A 16889-nucleotide genomic window follows, 5' to 3' on the forward strand; every position below is an offset into this window, starting at 1 on the left:
ATGTTACAATCATTGCCCTTTAAATCAGACCCAGAAATGTAGAGTAAGTGGCGCGGGTCACACAGACAGCAAATGACAGAAGCTAGTATTTCAGTCTGGCCACTCTGGCTCCTGGGACTCCTGGACATTCTGCTCCACGGTCCCTTGTGTTTCTCGAGATAGTCTCCCGTCACCTTAGCACACACAGCTTGTATTACAAATCAATGAGTTGTGAGCCAGAAGGGCCCTGGCTCCGCCATGGAGGTTCCCCAAGTGCTGAAGGGACAGATCATGATGATTGATTTCTAGGCTGAGCCTTTAAATGTCAGAGTGTGCGTGACCACCTCAAACCTTGGGTGCAGAAATGAAAATGCGGAGGGAAAGGACATTCTAGTGCGTGAGATGAGGAGGAGGAAGAGGCAGTCAGAGCAACGGGTGTGGGGTGCACATGTGCAGAATGTGGGGGCTTCCTGGGAAGGCAGCGGGGGATGGGAGCAGGGTGAGAGCAGCACACTTGACCTTGAGAGGCTGTGAAGCCATTTATGGTATGACACGGTCAGGGGGAGATGGGTGGTAACCTGATTTAGCTCTCTGTCTATATTGATTGGTCCCTGTTCAGATCAGCTCATTAGATCAGCCTGACTACTGAGCTCCGCTCACCTGCTCTCAGAACTCACCCAGACCCCCTCCCCCTCCCGCATGGCTCTCTGGGCTTACCCAGTCCAACCATTATCTGTCCTAGGAGCTAGGGGACAGACCTACCCACGACAGACAGAAAGCTCCTCCTATCACATAGTCTAGAGGGAGAGTGACAGGGTAAGGGAGGATATAAGAAATAGACCTAAGGGGAATTACAGATATATCGTGTGCAGTAAGGCCAGAAAATGAGATTATGTGAGAGACCTGTAGGGAGTGGGTGAGGGAAGGAAGCCCAGGAGGGCTTCTCTGAGGACATGGCATTTCAGAAGCTTTCTCAGTCGTGGGGAAAAGGAACTGATCTGCCTGAGATTTGAGGGGAGAGCTTTCAAGACAGGGCTAAGCAGAGACAAGGGCCCTGAGATACAAACATGCTTGGCCTCTTGGGCTGTATAAGAAGGCTTACATACTTTGATAGAGGAGAGGAGAAATGATGGGCACCACACCCTTGTTCCCCTGGACTGGCTCTCCTGTATGAACAACCCAAATTGACCAACAGGACTTGACATTGGTCTGCCTTTTTTTTCCCTATCCCACTCACAACTCTAGACTCAGATTTGGGTTGTGCTTCCTTGCCCCCACAGTTTGGGTAGAAGATTTCCGACTGTGTAACTCTTACCCAGCCATGCCTTGGAGGCAGTGCCAGTGTGGAAGGTTAGGGCAAGACCCTGGAGGCTGGAGGTCCTTTCTGATCTTCAGGAGTCATCCACCCCACCTTTCTCTTGTAGCCTACCTCTAGCTTACCTCAACCCCAGCCCACCTTGAGCTTGATCCACTCTGCCCTGGATTCATCTCTGGGTCTATGCTCTAGCTGATCTAACATTGGTGATGGTCTCACGCCTTCACTTAGGAAAACCCTCTCATTTGCTCAGTGCAAAGAATTCCAGCTTGGTGAAGACACTTCTGATCTCTGACCACGGTTGTCCTTTAAGGCATTCCTAAAGGTTTTGAGTCTAGATTCTAGAACCTGCTAGAATAAGCCACCAGTTAGTTTGATTGGTTTTGTTTGTTTGTTTTTTGAGACATGGTCTTGTGTTGCCCAGGCCTCAAACACATTATGTAGCTAAGGATGATTTGAACTCCTGATCCTCCTGTCTCCATCTCCTAATTGTGGGACTATTGTTATTTGCCACCACACTTGGCTTCATTCGAAGTTTTGTGGGGTAGGGGTGTTTCTTTGTTTTGTTTATTTTTAAGACAGGACCTCACTGTAACTCAGGGGTATCTAGAATTCACTATGTACCCCAAGTTGGCCCCAAACACATGGCAATCTTCTTGTTCAGCTGAGCGCACTGGGATTATGGGAGTGAGCCACCATGCCTGACTTTTAGTTTGTTTGAATGTTCCCCTGGCATGTTGAATTAATCAGGGTTCTCTAGAGTAATAGAACTTATACAATGAATCTCTTCATATGTATAGAAAGGGGATTTATTAGAATTGCTTACAGGCTGTGGTCCAGCTAATCCAACAATGGCTGCCTATGAATGGAAGGTCCAAGAATCCAGTAACTATTCAGTCCAAGAGGCTGCATGTCTCAGCTGGTCTTCAGTAGACACTGGAATCCTGAAGAAGTAGTCTCTAATGCCAGTGAAGAAATGGACTTGCTAGCAAGGTCAGAGCAAGCAGGCAAAAAGCAAAAGCTTCCTTCTTCCATGTCCTCTTAGGCTTCCAGCAGAAGTGCATGGCAGAGATTAGAGGTGGCTCTTCCCACCTCAAAGATCCAGAAGTCTATCTTCCCACTTAAAAGTAAGCAAAAATCCCTCACACGGGTGCCCCGTTTTTGAGTTTTAGTTCATTTCAGATATAGTCAAGTTGACAACCAAAATTTGTTTGGCCTTTTGTTTCCTCTTGCCTTGTCCTGTAGTCTGCCTTGTACCCATCTTCTCCCTCATATCCCAATGGCCTTGGAGAACAAGAGTTCAAATGTGGCTTCTGCCATATCCGACCTTGAGCTTTGGCAAGGCACTTCACTTTTCAAGATCACAGCTTCCTTTGAACCCTAAAACCATGATTCCAAAGCTCAAGTTTATCAGGAAGGGATTCCAGGAAGTCCCAGTGTGGTGGTTTGAATAAGAATGGCCCCCATACGTTCAAATATTTGAATGCTTAGGGAGTGGCACTATTTGAAAGGATTAGGAAATGTGGCCTTCTTGGAGTAGGTGTGCCTTGTTGGAGGAAGTGTGTCACTGGGGGTGGGCTTTGGAGTTTCAGAAACCCAAGCCAGGTCCAGCGGCGCTCTCTCTTCCTGTTGCCGTCAAATCTGGATGTAGCACTCTCAGCTACCATGTCTGCCAGCGCTCCACCACGCTCATCACCATGAGGGTAATGGACTAAACCTCTGACACTGTAAGCAAGCCCCAATTAAATGCTTTCTTTTGTAAGAGTTGCCATCATCTGGTGTCTCTTCCCAACAATAGAACACTAACTGAGACATCAGTGTCCAGTGGGGAAAGGAGAGAACCCACACAGGCCTCCTTGGCTGCAGGGTGTCACACAGTGGCTTTGTTGGCCCAGCTGAACACAGCAACATCTGGGCATGTAAAGTCTGTGCACACCCAAATCCAGCCAAAGGTGGGAATTTAGTTGGTGGAAGGGTAGCCTGGCATCTGGATTCTTCTTCTGTTTCTGAGGTGGTGGTGGTAGTGTGAGTGGAGGTGATCTCATCCTCAGCCAAATGTAAGACTGCTGGTTTAGAACTCAGAGCTGTCCCAGGCAGAGGTGACAGCCTGAAGTCTTTATCCATAACTGGACCATCTTTGCTTCATTTCCAGATCCTCTTCTCTCTTCTCTTCCTCCTTTCCTTTCTCCTCCTTCTCTTCCCCACCCTCAGACAGGGTCTCAGGTAGCCCACCCAGGCTAGCCCCAAACTTGCTATAAATCTGAGGATTGAACCCTGATCCTCCTGCCTCTACCTCCCAGAGTGCTAAGATTACAAGTGTACAATACCATACATACCCAGGTATTATGCTGCACTGGGGATCAAACCCAGGGCTTCAGACACAGGCAAACACTCGGACAATTGAACTATATTCCAGTCCTCTCATTGCTTCTGAGAGTGGTTCTAACATGTTCCTTTGACCTGAAACAACAAAAATTCCCCTCAAACTCACCAATGCCTACAGCTTTGGGTTTTATGAGGGGACTATGGGAAGAACATCAATGTCCACCACATCTTTCTTTCCTTTTTTTTTTTTTCTCTTTTTGAGGCAGGGGTCTCACTGTGTTTCTCTAGCTGTCCTAAAACTCGCTATGTAGACCAGGCTGGCCTTGAACTCACAGAGATCTTCCTGTCTCTGTCTCCCAAGTGCTGGGATCAAAGGCATGGGTCCTTATGCCCAGTTTACATATTTCTAAAACAAGGGAACTGGTTTATAAATTTGCATAAGGATTAGCATACAACAGTTACATCACAAATGCTGTTCTTATGGTCTTTGGGATGGGTTACGGCTCTGTCTATAACACCCAGCTACAGGCTTTGTACATAGTGAAGGCCCAGAAAAAACAGCAATCCTCCGAAGCAGCAATGCAGGATGTGTGTGACTCAAAGGGGCTGCCTGGATACAGGCCCTCACATTTGTCATTCCCAAGACGGGGCAATGATACCTTCCCTAGTGACCTGGTATTTTTAACCTCAGCTACATACTGGAATCACCTGGGGACTTTGAAAGAAAACATGCATGCCTGGGTCCCATGGGTAGGGATTTCTGATTTCATTGGTCTGGGTAGTGCCTAGACACTGGGGTTTTGAAACAGCTCTCTAGGGATTTTAACATTGCAGACTCAGTGATTAATTAAGAATGCAGGATGAGGCAGAGGGTGAGGGATAAGCAGGGCAAGGTGGTGTCCTCTTCTCCTGTCAGTCCTCTCCTCCCTTTGGCCTCAGAGACTACAGTCTTTGGAAAGAGGCAGGCTGGAGCTCTGGGTGGTGGGGGTCTTGGGGATTCCCTCCACAAAGCTGTTATCTAGGCACCTTTTCACACATTCTAAAAGGTGTCATCCCCCACCAGCTTGCATAATTCTGGGGCTCACACTAGTTCATCCAAGGATCCTCACTGACTGTCCTGATACCTGGCTTCAGGTGAGACATAGGGCACAGGGATAGTGAGGGATCCCCCCAGCAAAGGATGGTGCACCCCTATTCCGGAGAGTCAGAATGACAGTCTGTGTCCTTGATGTAGGCTCAGGAGAGTGCTCACAAGAGGTTCTCTGGAAAATCTTGCTTGAGCTGAGTTTGGAGCTTCAGGATAAGGTTGTTACCTATGTTACCTAGGCTGACGTCACACTCCCAGACTCACATGATCCTCCTGCCTCTAACTCTGGGATAATCAAGACTGTGGATGTGCACTGTTGTATCTGCTAATATCCTCTATAAATGAGAACTCATCTGCTGGGTATGGTGGTACACACCTTTAATCCCAGCACTCAGGAGGCAGAGGGAGGGGGAACTCTAGAGTTCTGAGCCAGCCTGGTCTACAAAGAGAGTTCCAAGACAGCAAGGGCTACATAGAGAGAACTTGTCTCAGAATCAACAAACAAAGAAGGACTCTAAGTCATTGGGGTGAAAAACATCTCAGACTCTTCTTGATGTTCCAGATAGATGCTCTGCATAATTAATAGTAGAAATAATAGTTTATATGGGACTGAGGATGTAGCTCAGTTGGTAGAATGCCTATCCTAGTACGAAGGAAACCCTGGGTTCAGTTCCTAGCACTGTCTCAACTGAGAGCTGTGGTGTGTAGATGTAATTCTAAACGGTCTTATTAAATAAGAAACACAGAGCCAAATGCAGAGTTAAAAGCCCAGAGATCAGAGAGCAGTAGCCAAGGGCTAAGACCACTTTCTTACCACCCACTGCCGCTGCCATCCTTCCCCTGAGAAAGAGACCTACTTCCTGTGTGTCTGTATTTTTATTGCCTTTCTGTTCTGCCTTTTTATTGGCTCTAAACTCAACCACATGACTTCTTCATCACTGCCTGTCTATACAGACCTCCAGGTCTCTATGGTTTGTACTTGGATTAAAGGTGTATGTCACCATGCTGGCTGCGTCCTTGAACACACAGACTCTGCCTGCCATGTGATCGGATTAAGGGCATGTGCTACCACTGCTAGACTTCTGCTTAATGGTGTACAACTGTAATCCCAGCACTTGGGAGGTGGAGTCAAGGGGACAAAAATTCTAGGTCATCCTGGTCTATATAGCAAGCTTGAGGAGCCCGGTCTGGGTTACATGAGACTTGTCCAGAAATGGAAGAATCTCAGAGGCTGTGGGAAGGCCTTCAGCTGCTGTGGGAATGCCTCCAGCTGTGAGGCGTTCACCAAAGAAGACCGCTTGGACATGGATTTAAGTCAATAGTTGCCAGCCAGCGACTGCACTGGGTGTTCGGGATCCCAGGGTAGCCCTGAGCCTTTCTCACCACAAAAACCATGTCCTGGGTTGACATACTTCAGTTGGCAAGACCAGTTAGCCAGAAGCAGAACTACAGAAGCCAGAAAGCAAAGTTAGTACATTTAGAGACTTTCCCAGAGCTGTGGACTTTGATGGATCAGGCCTTTGTTTTAGTGCTGGCAGGTGGTGCTGTCTACGTGCTGAGTTTTACAGCCTGGACGGTACTTCCATCACGGAGTCAGTTGTGCTAAGGTCTCAAGGCCTGCTAAGGTCTTTGGCTCTGTTACATCAAACTCCCACAACACCTTTTCTCAACAAATCACCACAACCTCCCTGTGAGGCACATATGGGCAACCTGGGGAAACTGAGGTCTAAGAGGCCAGGATTGTACCCCAAGCTGTCCACTGGGCTTATCCTCTTAACCATCACATCCATAGGCCCCCATAGCCTGTCCCACCCTCCCTGTTAGACCCAGAGGGAGGATTACTGACTCACTCTTTTGGTTGGTTGTTTGTTTTTTGTTTTTTCGAGTCAGGGTTTCTCTCTGTGTAGTTTTGGTGCCTGTCCTGGATCTCGCTCTGTAGACCAGGCTGGCCTCGAACTCACAGAGATCCACCTGGCTCTACCTCCCGAGTGCTGGGATTAAAGGCGTGCCCCACCACCGCCCGGCTTACTACCTTACTCTTTATGATCAAAGATAATTCAGAGCTCAAAGACCACTATTGTAGGATGGAAAGCTGAGTCTGGTCCTTGCCTACTTGACTCTAGACACCTAGATTCTTTCCTTCAACCCTCTCCCAGAGCCAGCCACCTCCATGACCCCACCTGCTTGGCCAGGTTGTGCTACACTTACAATTTTTCTTCCTGACTAAAGAGCCCAAAGGGCCCCGGCAGTGGTGGCACCTGTCTCCCCCCCCCCCGCGCCCCGCCCCCCAGCTGAGGACCGAACCCAGGGCTAGTGCTTTACCACTGAACTAAATCCCCAACCCCTGGTGGCACACGCCTTTAATCCCAGCACTCGGGAGGCAGAGCCAGGTGGATCTCTGTGAGTTCGAGGCCAGCCTGGACTACACAGTGAGTTCCAGGACAGGCTCCAAAACTACACAGAGAAACCCTGTCTTGAGAAGCCAAAGGGGGGGGGGGGAGCCCAAAGGACAGACCTTACCAGTCACATTGGGGCTCCCCTGGTCTCACAGACTGCAATGGGAACTCTCAGGGTCATCAAGGTGGGGCCCCCTCACTACAGAATGGGCTTCCCCAGCTAGTGCCTAGTGGCAGCCCCAGAATGGCCTGATATTCCCTCTAGGAAGTCTTGCTATGCCTGAGTTTCCATAGTATTTTTAACCAGGGATGTGGGGGCGCCAGGAAGTCTATACTTTGCTAGGGTGAGCACAGCCTGGGTTGTGTCTGACTCCCCATAACTCCTTGGAATCTGCTGGCCAGTTACACGGTACTCAGCCCCCTCTTCTCCTAGACTCTGAGCCCATTTGAGAAAGTCCAAGAGGACCTCGCTGCACTCTGGGAAACACTGTCGCCAACCCAAGGGCTTGGCATGAACCGAATTATGCTGAATTAATTGGATGTCATTAGTACTGTCAGGGAGGGGGCTGGGAGGCAGCAGCCGCCACCGAGCCTAGGGAACCGAAAGGCGGGGGGCCGGAAGGGCCCCCAGCACTGGGTGCTCCACACAGCTGGTGAGAAAGAATCCCTATTGTCAGCAGGAGCCAAAATAGCCCGGGCACCCACTAGGCACCCACGGCAGCCTCAGCCAGCACCTCTATTCTTCAGCGGCCTCCCAGCCTGAGGCTTTGAACAGTGAGCCCCCAGGTGCAGCTGCCCCTATCTGCAGGAGTCTTAGCACAGCCTGGATAATAAAACTGAGCCTGCCGGGTTCCCAGCTCCCCACTGAGCACTGAGTTTGAATTACAAAGGAATCTGAGGTCCCTACCTCTTGACTGCACTTCCAGCTCCCAGTGAGAGAAGCTAAGAAGAGTTTCCAGTGGTCATTGTTAGGTCTGAAGGAAAAACCCCAAGTACCCTAAAAGGGCAGGCCCACCAATTTGGTCCAAAAGGACGGTCTTGGCTCAGCCCCCGGTGGCAGATGCTTTCAGCATTCCTCAGGAACCTGTGAAACTGTTTCTGTCTGCCAGGGAGAGCCACTTCCCGATCTCCCCTTTCTCCGGCAGATGAGGCACCTGGCTCCCTATTGCCTGGTACCTGTGGTGCTCACCAAAGCCAATGCTAGCCTGAAGACTCCTCCAGTCCCTATTCACGGGTACTTGTGATGCATCTCCAAGCCCACGCTAGTATCTAGGCCCTTCTCACCTCCTCCTCCACCCTAAACTCTGAGGCTGCTCCAGTTCCTGGGCTTCCCTTCCCCAAGCTACTCATCCTTCTCAGAAACCACACGATTCTCCTGTGCCCTGCTTCACTACCCCTTGTCACATCTGATCTGCTTTCTTTTGCTTTTGAACTCTTCCAGATGCCTCTGGATGCTCTCTGTCTTACCCACAAGAAAAACCTTCCTCCAGTCATGGAGTGGTCATCTCTGGTTTTTTGTTTGGTTGGTTTTGGCTTTCTGAGACAGTGTTTACATGCGAGAAATCCACCCTCTCCAGTGTTTCTCTTCATAGCCCTGGCTGTCCTGGAACTCACTCTGTAGACTAGGCTGGCCTCAAACTCACAGAAATCTGCCTGTCTCTGCCACCCAAGTGCTGGGATTAAAGACGTCGCCGCCGCCGCCGCCACCACCACCACCACCTCAGTGGTTTCCTTACTGTGCTCTTGATGACAGCCATCACATCTAATATGTTCATCTAGGGTGCGCAGGTGCACATGTGTACACATCTGTATGTGTAAAAGCCAGAGGACAGCCTCACATGTCGTCACTCAGGTGCCATCCACTTACTTTGTGGCAGGTCTGTCATTGGCCCAGGGTCTTACTGATCAAGCCAGGCTGACTGGCCAGGCAGGTTCCTGGAATCCACTTGCCTTTACGACCCCAGCACTGTGGTTACAGACTGTCCTCACACCTGACCTTTTCACTGCTGTTAGGGATCCAAATGTTCGTGCAACCACCACTTTGTCCCGAGTCCTCTCCTCAGTCCCTGGTGTCGATTGATTGTTTTGTCATTTTGTTTTTGAGACAGTGTCTTTCTGTGTATCCCAGGCTGGTCTCCAGCTCATTGTGTAGCTTAAGTTGGCTTTAAACTCCCAGTAATCCTCCTGCCTCGGTTTCTCACAGCACTGAGAGTTTAAAAATGTGTCGTCACAGTTGGTCTTTTCTTATATAGGTTCTGGACGTAGAATGCGGGTCCTCATCATCATAACGAGGACATTGGGGCCTGGAGAGATGGCTGAGCAGTTCAGAGAGAGCACTGGCTGCTCTTCCAGAGGTCCTGAGTTCAATTCCCAGCACCTCCATGGCGGCTCCCAACCATCTGTAAGTGTACTGTCTTCTGGTGTGCAGACAGAGCACGCCTCTACACATTGTTGTGCAGCGTCACCACTGTCCGTCTCCACTGTCCGTCTCTACTGTCCGTCACCACTGTCCGTCACCATTGTTGTCCGTCACCACTGTCCGTCTCCACTGTCCGTCACCACTGTCCATCTCCACTGTCCGTCACCATTGTTGTCCGTCACCACTGTCCGTCTCCACTGTCTGTCTCCACTGTCGTCCATCTCCACTGTCCGTCACCACTGTCCGTCTCCACTGTCGTCCATCTCCACTGTCCATCACCACTGTCTGTCTCCACTGTCCGTCTCCACTGTCCATCACCACTGTCTGTCTCCACTGTCCGTCTCCACTGTCCATCACCACTGTCCATCTCCACTGTCCGTCTCCACTGTCGTCCATCTCCACTGTCCATCACCACTGTCTGTCTCCACTGTCCGTCTCCACTGTCCATCACCACTGTCTGTCTCCACTGTCCGTCTCCACTGTCCATCACCACTGTCCGTCTCCACTGTCCGTCTCCACTGTCCGTCTCCACTGTCCGTCTCCACTGTCCATCTCCACTGTCCGTCTCCACTGTCCGTCTCCACTGTCCGTCACCACTGTCCGTCTCCACTGTCCGTCACCACTGTCCGTCTCCACTGTCCGTCACCACTGTCTGTCTCCACTGTCTGTCACCACTGTCCGTCACCACTGTCCGTCTCCACTGTCGTCCGTCTCCACTGTCCGTCACCACTGTCCGTCTCCACTGTCGTCCATCTCCACTGTCCGTCACCACTGTCCGTCTCCACTGTCCATCACCACTGTCCATCTCCACTGTCCGTCTCCACTGTCCGTCACCACTGTCCGTCACCACTGTCCGTCTCCACTGTCCATCTCCACTGTCCGTCTCCACTGTCCATCACCACTGTCCATCTCCACTGTCCGTCACCACTGTCCGTCTCCACTGTCCGTCTCCACTGTCCATCACCACTGTCCGTCTCCACTGTCCGTCTCCACTGTCTGTCTCCACTGTCCGTCTCCACTGTCCGTCTCCACTGTCCATCACCACTGTCCATCTCCACTGTCCGTCTCCACTGTCCGTCTCCACTGTCCATCACCACTGTCGTCCGTCACACTGTCGTCTGTCTTCACTGTCCGTCTCCACTGTCCGTCACCACTGTCCGTCTCCACTGTCCGTCACCACTGTCCGTCTCCACTGTCCGTCTCCACTGTCGTCCATCTCCACTGTCCGTCACCACTGTCCGTCACCACTGTCCGTCACCACTGTCCGTCACCACTGTCCGTCTCCACTGTCCGTCACCACTGTCCGTCACCACTGTCCGTCTCCACTGTCCGTCTCCACTGTCCGTCTCCACTGTCCGTCTCCACTGTCCGTCACCACTGTCCGTCACCACTGTCCGTCACCACTGTCCGTCACCACTGTCCGTCACCACTGTCCGTCTCCACTGTCCGTCACCACTGTCCGTCTCCACTGTCCGTCACCACTGTCCGTCTCCACTGTCCGTCACCACTGTCCGTCACCACTGTCCGTCTCCACTGTCGTCCGTCTCCACTGTCCGTCACCACTGTCCGTCTCCACTGTCGTCCATCTCCACTGTCCGTCACCACTGTCCGTCTCCACTGTCCGTCTCCACTGTCCGTCTCCACTGTCCATCACCACTGTCCATCTCCACTGTCCGTCTCCACTGTCCGTCACCACTGTCCGTCACCACTGTCCGTCTCCACTGTCCGTCTCCACTGTCCGTCTCCACTGTCCATCACCACTGTCCGTCTCCACTGTCCGTCACCACTGTCCGTCTCCACTGTCCGTCTCCACTGTCCATCACCACTGTCCGTCTCCACTGTCCGTCTCCACTGTCTGTCTCCACTGTCCGTCACCACTGTCCGTCACCACTGTCCATCACCACTGTCCGTCTCCACTGTCCGTCACCACTGTCCGTCTCCACTGTCCGTCACCACTGTCGTCCGTCTCCACTGTCTGTCACCACTGTCCGTCACCACTGTCCGTCTCCACTGTCCATCTCCACTGTCCATCACCACTGTCGTCCGTCACACTGTCGTCTGTCTTCACTGTCCGTCTCCACTGTCCGTCACCACTGTCCGTCTCCACTGTCCGTCACCACTGTCCGTCACCACTGTCCATCTCCACTGTCCATCACCTCAAGTTCTTCAGAGTCACAAACTGAAAGTTGTGCTCATTAGACACACGTCCCACTCCTCCCTCTCCCAATATCTGGTTACCAATGGCCATTATTTCCTCAAATAAAAGGCAATCAAGGGTTATAGACGTAGCTCAGTTGGTAGAGTTTGTGCCCAGCATGCACAAGGCCCTGGATTCAATCCCCAGCTCCCATAAAACTGGGTGTGGTGGCACACATCTGTAGTGCCAGCATGCAGGAAGTGGAGGCAGGAGGATCCTCAACTACAAAGAAAGTTAAAGGCCAGCTAGGCGGTGGTGGTGCACACCTTTAATCCCAGCACTCAGGAGGCAGAGGCAGGTGGATCTCTGTGAGTTCAAGGCCAGTCTGGTCTACAGAGTGAGTTCCAGGATAGCTGGGTCTACACAGAGAAACCCTGTCTGGAAAGATAAAAATAACCAAAAAAAAAAAAAAAAGTTAGAGGCCATCTGGCTCCATGAGACCCTGTCTCAGAAAAGCAAAGAACTAGAAGTAGGAAGATGGCTTAGAGGGTAAGGTCGCTTGTTACACAAACGTGAACACTTGGGTTTGGATCCTTGCATCCATAGTAAGAAAAAAAAAAATCCAGACAGGACTGCTCTCACCTGTCACTCCAGGGCTGGGAGGGCAGCAACAAAAGGAACCCTGGCTTGCTGGTCACCAGCCCAGCTGCAGGTTCAAGAGACCCTGCCTCAAAGGCAGAGTGATAGAGGAGGACACCCAACATCCTCCTCTGGCCTCTCTGTGCATACATGTGCGCATACACCACACGCACACACATGAATGCAGTGGCTCCTCAAGAAGAGACCATGGAACAGCCTGATGGTGAAGGGGAGGCCTACGTCCTCAAGTCAAGGGGAGGCACCTATTGAGATTTAATCACTCTGTTTTCTAATGATGGTAGGAAAAAACAATCAACCTGTGAGCTATTTACTGGGATGAAGATGACTGTCTTTTTCCTTTATATATAGAATGGAAGCAGCATCTGTAGTAGAGTTAGCACAGAAGTCAGAGAATGGGGCTGGAGAGATGGCTCAGCGGTTAAGAGCACTGACTGTTCTTCCAAAGGACCTGGGTTCAAGTCCCAGCACCCACATAGCAGCTCCCAACTGTCTGTAACTCCAAGATCTGACACCCTCACACAGTCCATATACACGCAGCAAAACACCAATGCAAATAAAATAAAAATAAATAAATTTAAAAAGAAAAGAAGTCAGAAAATGATTGCAGGAAGGCTTCAAGAGCAAGAATATTCTAGATTTAGATCTAAGAGTGGTCGCGTGGGTGTGTATCTCCATTTAAAACAATCATTGGTTTGTCTACTTCAGATTTATACACTTTTCTATGTGTACACTACACCCTCAACCAAACCATTTAGTCAATAAATTAATTAATTTCACTTTATTTGATATTTTGAAACATGGTCTCATGTAGCCCAGGATGGCCCTGAACTCACTGTGTAACCAAGGATGACCTTGAACTTTTGGTCCTCCAGTCTTCATCTCCCAAGCGCTGGATAACAGGCTGGACCACTACCCTTGGTTTTGTGCTGTGCAGGGTATAGTGGCCAGGGCCTTGTGCCTGCTAGGTGGACGCTCTACCCACTGAGCTACGCCCCAGCTCAATTGTGCTGTTTTAGAAAAGGAGTGAAGATCTGGTGTGATGGTTCGGTCGGTAAGGTCCTTGTCTCATAAGCATGAGGACCTGAATTTGGATACTCAGAATCCATGTAAAGCTGGACATGGTAGCATGTATCTGTAATCCCAGTGTCCTGCAGTGAGATGAGAGGCAGCGACAGGAGAATCCCTGGATGTTCGTGGGCTAGCCGGGGATACATAGTGTCTAATAAGAGAACCTGTCAAACAAGGTAGAAGGTGGAGAATGACACCGAACACACACACACACACACACACACACACACACACACACACACACACACACCACAATTAAAAACACAAAACAAGAACAACAAAAAGAGCGAGCCATTCAACTCAAATGAGTAGTAGGATGCTCAGCATCTCAGGTAAGGAATGGTCACATCCTCCCCTGCCAGCCTTTTACAGAAGTCTGAACTTGGCAGTGAGGTCTTTTCTATCCTGAAGTCACCCCAGGTCAGGCACTGTCAGTGCATTCCTCTGTGAAAGTGTGTGGAGTACCTTCTATGAGCCAGGCTCTGCGAAACGTCCGGGGACCGAGGTCTCTGACCTCGTGGAGCTACTTCAGCCATCGCTCTCTCGCTGGTCCATCTCACCCCCATGGCTTCAGCCTGCGGTGGAAGCTCATTTCCTCCAGCATCTTTCTCAGCAGAGGACGTCCTAAAGGCGCTCCTAGGGTGTCCTGGGGGCTCTTTGTCAGGTTGCCTTCACACCTTCTGCCCTGCATTGGTTAAACACTGACCAGGCAGCACCACACTGTAGTTTATCTGCCGTGTTTCCCTGACTCAGAAGTTCTTGTATCAGCGCTGTTTATTGAGTACCAAATATGTACACAGCACATTGTCTGTCACACCGTAAGCACACGGCTCACAGAACGGACAGGCAAGTTTTAAGTGGGTCGATGAATAGAAGAGCAGTAAGTTAGTTCAGAGTGGTTAAAGGACAGGCTGAGGGACCTACAGCAATGGCCACATTGCAAGTGATGATTGTCGCCGGACTTATGCCCACCCATCTCTTACCTTGGCGGGCCAACAAGCCACGCCATAAAACTTCTTACCTGTCTCTCAGAAGCTGATTTACATCAGCCATCGGACAGCAAAAATATGGGCCTTCAAACTTTTATTGCCTTTTTATTATTCCCAGTGACACACAGAAATATCATTCAAAACATTAGCAATTACTTTGGAAGGTGCGTGTCTGAAGAGCTTGGGGAGGAGGGTATGTTCCAGTGTGGCAAGTCGAGGTGTTTCTGCCAGCGAGCCCAGGGCCTTCAGTGGGACTTGGAGCCGATTCAAAAGTAGAATTGATCTTTCAAGCCTCATTTTCTTCTCCATCAGCACCCTATCAGACACCTCATTCCCCAGCCGGTTCCCATCCATGTATAATTTATGCGCTTGATTTCAGGGGATTAATCTCTGCCTCATTCCATGGGGGTGGAGCAGGCAGATTCTTTTCTTGTGTCTCACTGGAGCCGGCTCATGTGTATTTCCATAGATGACATTCTGCTTCCTCCTGGGGAATTGCTTTTTAAAAAATTCAAAGTCACTGTCGTTTTTTATTAAGTTTGTAGGGATGGGTGGGATGGGCTGTGTGTGTGGCGGGTGTGTGTGTGTGTGAGGGGAGCGAACTTCTGTTTATGCAGGATGTGGACTTGTCCCCAGCCTACCCAGCTGATCTCTTCTTGCTCCATAGAAATGGTCATTCACTTTGGGGTAGGACAGATATGCTGGGGAAAGGCCCAAAGACTCACCTGGCACCAAAATCAGTGCCATTGACTTCCAACCCAAGAGTAGTTGCACATGCCCTGGCTGCTAGCTCCACCCCCCCCACCCCACCCCCAACCCCCCACCCCCCGTGTAGCTCCATTGGTCCCTGGAAGCATACTAGAACACAGCCTCCTCCTTCACCTTAGGACATCCCATAATGCCAGGCCTTATTGCTCCACCTCTTCTCTGTGTTTTGCCCACAGTCCTCAGGGAATAGCTCACCGAACTCTGAAGTCCCAGAATTCCACGAACAACCTTGAAGACTTCTGAGGTGGCTCAGTGGGGCAAGGTGCTTGCAGCAGGACTGACAACGACCTGAGTTCTGTCCCCTGACCCCATGGCGGAAGGAGACAACTGACTCCAACAAAGCTTTTCTCTGACCTCTCTATGCGTGCTGTGGAATCTGCACTCGCGCTAAATACATACATAAATAATTTTTTAAAAGAACAGTCTTGGCCTTACTGAATTCTCCTTCTTCATTCCACGGAAGGCCTCTTCTTCAGAGGTCTCCCACTTTTCTGTGCATTGGTGACTGGAGCCCTAGAAGATGGGTCACAGGCTTCCTTCTGTAAGTTCTTGCTGGTGGGGCACAGTAGCAGATCGTTCTGTCCAAGATGGCTGAAACTAACGCTCCCATCTCACAAATGTTCATACGGTGACACCTCCGACCCTGCCGTGGCAGCTGTGGCCTGCGTCCCTCTACTTGAATCTAGGCCGACTTGTGACTATAACGGAAGTAAAGCTGTAGCTTCTGCGTGGTCTTCGGGAACTCTTATTCTCGGAGCCCAGTCGCTATGCTTCCTTGGAGAGGCCACATGACGGGTTCTAGCCAATAGCCAGCATCAATGTCAGTCATATGTGTGAGGAAGGCTTTGAAAAAGTCCAGCTCTAGCAAACACCTGGACACAACTGGCCGAAAGATTGGGAACAAGAACCACTTTATCAACCACATTTAGCCTGCGGACATATGGGTAACAATCCTATGGCTGTTGGTTTAGAGTGAGTCATTTCCCAACAATCCGTAACTGAATCAGGCAGGGTTAACAGAACAAGAGGAGACAAAAAGTCCTCCTTACCTCCATCTGCAAACATCTGGCCAGGAGGAGGAGGTAAAGAGGAAAGATGAGACAGTCACTGTGTGCCTGCTGCGTGGCAGGCAGGTGTCTTCTAAGCCTGGAGGCCACTGTAGAACCTGAAGTCTAGAGAAGTTAGGGGGCTTGACAAAGCCACGGAGCTGATAAGCGTGCTGTTTATTAATGAGGCTGAGTAAGCAGCCCATGAGCGAAACAGGTTTAGAGGCCAGAGGTACTCAAGCAGTGCTGAATAAACAGGAGAGAAGGTGAAGGTAGCAAACTCTGCTTCGCACACACATCACTCCTCCTCTACCTCTTCCTACTGTTTCATTTTTGAGACAAGTTTTTGCTATGTAGCCTGGCCTGGCCTAAAATTCATGACCCTCCTGCCCTAGCCTCCCAAGTGTTAGGATTACAGGCTCCCACCCCTACCCAGTTAAGGATGCTTCATGTCTGTTTCCAAGACATTGAACTTCAGACATCTAAACTCATCCCTGAGCCTGAGACTGCTCCCCACCACAGCCTGAGCTCAGACCGAGTAGTCAAGGGGCCCATGCTCCTGGCTCCTCCACGTGGCCTTGCCTACCATTGAGCCCCACTTCTGCCAAGCCCCAAAGTAGCACAGGAGTTGAGCACCCCTGTGACACTGGTGTGACACTATCTGAGTTCAGATCCTAGTTCTTAACACTACCAGGACCTC

General features: G+C 50.5%; 1 pseudogene; it reads left to right on the top strand.

Moving 5' to 3' along the window:
- LOC128122561 (60S ribosomal protein L7a-like) overlaps positions 1 to 8346 on the top strand; it is a 40295-nt pseudogene extending 31949 nt beyond the window's left edge.
- The last annotated feature ends 8543 nt before the right edge of the window (positions 8347 to 16889 follow it).

This window comes from Peromyscus californicus, unplaced genomic scaffold (assembly GCF_007827085.1).
Source record: "Peromyscus californicus insignis strain IS unplaced genomic scaffold, ASM782708v3 Scaffold_3__1_contigs__length_106647218, whole genome shotgun sequence".
In the NCBI taxonomy this organism is placed as follows: Eukaryota; Metazoa; Chordata; class Mammalia; order Rodentia; family Cricetidae; genus Peromyscus; species Peromyscus californicus.